Raw genomic sequence first — 6,185 nt, 5'->3', positions numbered from 1 at the left:
TAAAATATTTCTCGCGTATTTTTATTATTTTTCACGCACTTGCGAGTTAAACTTTAAATCTCTGCTCCGAGAGAACGGTAAAGTCACGGGAAAACGAAATTTCAATTTAGAGATCGGTCAGATTTTTTCCCAAGGGAAAAGACGATAAATCTATACCAGGGAGAAAATGCGAGATACATCCGGGACACCCTGTACGTATCCCCGGAGAGATGGAACACGCGCTCTGGGAGCGACGGGCGAGATAAATAAGCGACTCGGCGCGCGCCAGCGACGACGTTCCGCGAGTCTACGAGACGCGGATGCCTGCGCCGCGCCGCGACGCTTCGAGGTCGTCGGGCGCCGCGACGAAAGACGGGGCGAGACGCGATCTTCTCTCGAGATGCGAGAGACGCGCGAGGCGCTTTCGACGCGTTAGACTTTCGTCGTCTCCTCGTCGCTCGAGTTTCCCGCTAAAAAAGAGATCGATTCTAAACTTAGGAAAGTATTTTCAGCGAAGAAGAAGCCCGGCAACTTGTGCGACTCCGCGTTGAAATATGCATAAAAATAATGAATTGCAGGAGGCACCCGCGAGAGATGAAAAATATCAAATCGTTAGGAAAGATCCCGACAGTTAGTCACGCCGAATAAACCATTGCTGTATCGTGTACCGCACTCGCGTAATATTATGACAATTAGAATGATATTGTAACAGGATTGTCATCATTACCGTGTTACACTGTCCTGTCGTCACTAATAGTTCAAAACGAGGCGTATAATTAAGCGCGTTAATATTGCAGTGACGTCTAGAATTTCATGTAACTCTATCAAGATTTAAACGTCATCGTCCGTATGTATAAACAATGCGATATCGATTGCGCTCATAATTGAGGACATTAATTATAATGTACACGCATGTACACATATTTTCCTCTTAATTTACTTTAAATTTACGATTACTAATCCCTTTCAGATTTATCTCTCTATAACTTCTATGAAAAATCATTACAGGGATTAAAAGGGATATTTTACTTGCAACTGTTGCCTCTTTTGCAGTATTCCCTTTTTTCTTTTAGATTTTCTACTCGCTGTATAAATTTATTTCTTGATTTTGCCCGAGTCGCCAAGCTAAAAGTTTCTTATTCCATCGCGCGCTGAGAAAAGGATCGCAACGTGCGATGCGCTCGTTTCAATTTAATTTACCGTAGCAGGCAAGACCGGATCGAGCGCGCGAGATCGATCGATCTCCGCGATCAACGCGGACGAGAATAGAGTCGAGGCCACGGAGGAGGAGGAGGAAGAGAAGGAGGAGGAGGTCCGTGGAGGTAATAGAGCCGTGGAACGAGCAGACACCTCGCAATTTGGCTAATGGCCTTCCACCGGCACCTTGGGGATACAGCCGACACGGCCGTCGGCAACGCGCCGCCCAAGGAACACGGTCCCTACCACCGTTGGAGCCCTAACGAGAGGGGTGGCACGCGCTCACTCGTTGAATCGCGCCCTCTCCCCGTTTTGCCCGTCGCGCCGTCGCCGCCGCCGCCACCGCCGTTTCCGATAGTTTGCCGAGCGGAAATTGCGTGCCGAATACGGCAAATATGATTGTTCCTCCGCGACTACGTCACGAAGGGCGAAGCCTGAGAAAACGTAATAGCGATCGATCTTCAAGGGATCTTTATGGGAGATCGAACAAATTCAACTCAAAATCCCAAATTGTAGAGGAGTTAAATGTAAGGATTTTTTCTTACATTCTTCTCTTTTTTAATTATAAACGGAACGTGGAGATATTTCAGCGAGGAGAGTTTTAAAAACGTTTTTAAAAACGTCAGCAATCACGGACTCGTTGCGGCATTATAAAAAACATCGCGATAACTGGCTACGGAAACAACAGTTTATAGCGCGCAGTCCCGTAAACCGAATATACGAAATGTATCCATCGAATTGCCGCCGTAAACACAATTTTTGCGACACGACGAAAATTCGAAAAGCGAGCTTTTCATACCCGTACATCGCTCTCGCGAGACGAGCTCTTCAAAACATGATCGAACAAACAACAACTGGATATGAAAAGTATTCTTCCAAATGCTTCAAGCTCTTAAAGAATCTCGTAGAGTCACCATAGTAACATACATATTGAGAATTAGTAATTATATTATGTCATAAGCAATTGAAATGTGCATATATACACGCATGTACATATGTACAAAGTGTTTGGTAAAACATAGTTTCATACGAGATGGACTTTTACATTCGTATGAAGAATTACCTTGTGAATTACCCGAAGAAGAATGTATCATACGTATTCAAGATCACTCTATTTGTTCAATGTTTATCTTTTTTATGTACATTTCGATATGTATTATCATTTCTGCACCACATATTACTAAATACTGCGCACATATAAGAGTACGATACTTGAAAAGCCTTTATCGTGGAACATTAAACGTTGTTATTAAATATCAAAATTCCGAAGGAGTCGGTCCCGCTTCCGTTAGATAAGCGAAATATCGTATCGATACCCCGATACCGTCTCTAGCCCAGTCGAGGCGGGGAACTGCGGTCGCGCACGTGAACGCGACCGCACGCGAGCGGCAATTATCCGGCAGCCGCCCGCACCGCGTGGTCGACAGCGATGGTGAGGGCGAGAGAGAGGGCGAGAGAGAGAGAGGAAGAGAAAGAGAGAGAGGCAGAGGCAGAGTTGCTATGAGCCCGGCGGATCCCACGGGCGCGATTGCGAACCCGGGGCTAGCAGGGCGCTGTCGCCACCAGCCGACGCCCTTTTTGCCGGCACATTCGAGTTGGCGTCGGTCTCATAATTTCGATGACCAGCGGTGACCATCGGAATTCTTTGCCGCCTACGTTAATCTGCGGAGAAAAAAGATCACAGCTCGACGTAGAGAAATAAGGGAAAAACGTTATTTGTTCCGAGAGAGAAATGATTTCGCGCTGACGTTTGATAACGATATGAGAAAAAAGAAACCCCACGCGATATAAGCGGGCTTGAAACAGTCGTTGAAAATATTGCAGCGAGTTACACTAACCCCGATTTCACCCTTCATCGCGAACGACGATGTGTGTGTCTGCAAAACTTATCGTCTACGACGCAACATCGCGGCGAGACTTTGGCAGATCTCAGCGATCGATCGCCATCAGTCGACCGAGAAACCGACCGAAGTAAGACCCATATATATCACAACAGCCGCGGCGATGATGGTGTATAGCGTGTGTATATAGGTATATCGTGCGGACACAGGCTGTCATTATTTCGCGATCGATGGCCGACTATATAGCGCGTACCCGATGCGTAATTCGTGCACGGTCCGTTGTGTAGAGTCGATGCTACGGGCGATCGAATCGCGGCGCGCCTCTAAATAAGGCCGCGCGATTTATTCACGCGTCCCGTCGTGAATCGCCGGTCACTTTGATCCGTCTAGCGCGAAATCAACCTTTTTTTTTCGCAGTTTCTCTCCTCGCCAACCCGAGTCCGGTCCGTGAGTCTTGCCGACCGCAAGATCGGCCGTCCGCTCCAGCTCCGTCGCACAGCTCCTGTGGCCGATTTGTGCGTCATCACGCGCGTCTACCCTTCTTCGGAATCGCCCTCGCTCGCACGAGAGAGTGGAAACCACTCTTGCGTTCTATTCTGCGTCGATAGGGGTGGCATGTATGATTTAGAATAGAACAGGGTGGAAGAACGATTTATGACGCTAGAGCCAGAGAATTCTCGGATCTGATTATTTGTAGATACCAATGACATTTTATATGCATATGTTTAATATCTTTTCGTCTCTCTCTTGGTCTCTTTCTCATACGTTTATTTATTAATTTTTTCACTTTTACAATATATTAATAATTTATTGAATTTGATATATATATATATATATATATATATATATATATATATAATTTTTAATTTAACTTTATCAATTTTAATTAAATTTTCCGTTTAATTGAGATCCAAATTAACGCAAAATTTTATATATATCTTCTGTTCTCTGTCTGTTCTCTGTCAAACATATATTAGTACTCATTAGCATATAATTATACCTCGATTAGAGATGCCGCTATTTCTCTCCATCCGTCCCGCTTCGCGACCCCCATCCCTACGGCGCACTTCGATCCCCTGCGGAGGGGTGGCTTCCCTCGCGAGGGGTGCCCGCGCGAGGCAGGAGGGTGCGTCAACTGTTGCACGATCGCTCAAACTTTTCAGTCACAACAGGAAAGCCCGCGGCGGTGCCGACGTGGATCGCCACTTGCCGCGCGAAGGATGGCTCGCCGTTCCCCTATTTCCCCCTCGCCGCCGCAAATTGGGAGGTTTGACAAACGAGGCGGATAAAACCGTTCACGCGTCGTCTACAAACTCCCGTGGTATTAATAAGCAACTCCCGCGGGATAATTTTTCTTGCGACACTTTACGTGACAACTCCCGCGCGAATTTGTGTCGCCACGAGGACGAAACGTTCGCCATTATAAATTTCATATTACGAAACTAACTAAAAGAAACTAGATTAAATTAATAATATCTGTATTTTGTGTGATTTGCGAAATAGCAATCAGTTATGATCAATCTGCAGTCGAATCTTTCGTGACAAAAATGTCGAGAATCGCCATTAATTTTTTTTGTACTATAACTCAAAATAAAATATCTTTCGAATTAAGAGCTGCGATTTGACAGTATTCTCGTGGCGAAGTTATTGCCGAGTCAATCGCTAATTTTTCGGAGCTATATCGCGATAATACAAATGGATGAGGATTATCACGAATTTCTGATAAATTAATGGCCATCGATTAATTCTCACTCAATGTCCTTCGACGGCGTTAGGGCACGGAGTGACGGAAGGGGAAAAAAGAGAATGGGGGATGTAAAAAATCCCTGCGGATTTAATTAACATCGCACGCGCTTCTTTCCCTTTCCGTCCTTCAACCCTCTGACGTGACGTATACGATTGTGCTGGAATTTATCGAAGCTTCCTTGTCAAAATGCGCTCGCGGGGTGCGCGAACTAACGAAACCGCGAATAAAAGCAAGTAAAACTATAATAGCAAACACGTAAAAAAAAGTTGAAATTAATCCCACGATTAATTGAGAACTTGTACAATTGATTGGGATTGCAATTGGTTGAATTAGGAAAGCGTTTCTTTCATAGCCACGGAAACGCTTTTTTTTCCATGTGTCACGTCGATCATACCCGTCTCCGAAGACATCCCGTAATATTTCACCTCGTAATATTTCACAGCGGCCACGATCGGGAACGCTATAACGCACGAATTTTAGCTGCTTTTTGTTACGGACAGCAATCTCGTAACGTCGGAGTCGCGCGCGCGAGGAGAAGCCGGACGGACGGGGGAGAGAGATTCGTCAAAATTTCAGCGTAGCGGGCCAGATAACAGCGGGGCCGACAAGCAAAATAAAAGACGCCCGGATATCCGACGCCGACGCGAGCACGAGCGCGAGCGCGATCCAATAGCGTTGCAATTTCATCCATCCTCCATTCCGAGAGGAAATCCTTCGGGCGAAACAAAAGCGAGCAACGCAACCGTCGGGCGAGAATTCGGTCGGGAATTCGTCGGCGCGCGCGAGCACGAGCGCGCCAGCAGCAGCGACATAATTCGACGAGATTTTTGTCACCCGTTTCCTCGAAATTCAAATCCTCGTCGACGAGGAAAACGATCGGGGACGCGATAATCCGCAAATGCGCGACGCGAAAAATCTCGCGCGGTTTGCATTTTTAACACCCGGCGAGTTGGAGAGGTAGAGAGAATATCGGAAGAGGAGCGAGACCGCTATTCGTTCGTTGACGCGCGATTTCAACGCTCGTGACAAGTGGTACCCAAAGAATTTCCGCGATCGCGTAATAATGTTTTACTTCGTGGAAGTTAACTTTTTAGCGAAACTTCTTTTTTTCATAAATAGCGATGACGTTCGAGATATATATATATATCTCCATTTAATCTCCCGGAAAAAAAATCGAGCTAAATCCTTTTGGTACTGGAATTCTTTGTGCGCCTTCGCTTGACCTATCCTGGCGTACATTTCACCGGCACACGTTACATCCCGTCGCGTCGCATCCTTTCATCCCGGCGAAATCCTTCCGAGGGTGGGAGGAGGGGCGGGCCCGCGGGCGATTAACTCGCGAAACTCGTGCGCCGGGAAAAATCCGGCGGGAGAGAACGGTGGCAAAAATTTCGTCGGAAAATTTAACCACCAACTTTTCC

This window comes from Temnothorax curvispinosus, unplaced genomic scaffold (genome assembly GCF_003070985.1).
Source record: "Temnothorax curvispinosus isolate PA1 unplaced genomic scaffold, ASM307098v1 QBEX01013395.1, whole genome shotgun sequence".
In the NCBI taxonomy this organism is placed as follows: Eukaryota; Metazoa; Arthropoda; class Insecta; order Hymenoptera; family Formicidae; genus Temnothorax; species Temnothorax curvispinosus.
Note: the sequence above shows the minus strand (reverse complement) of the source record.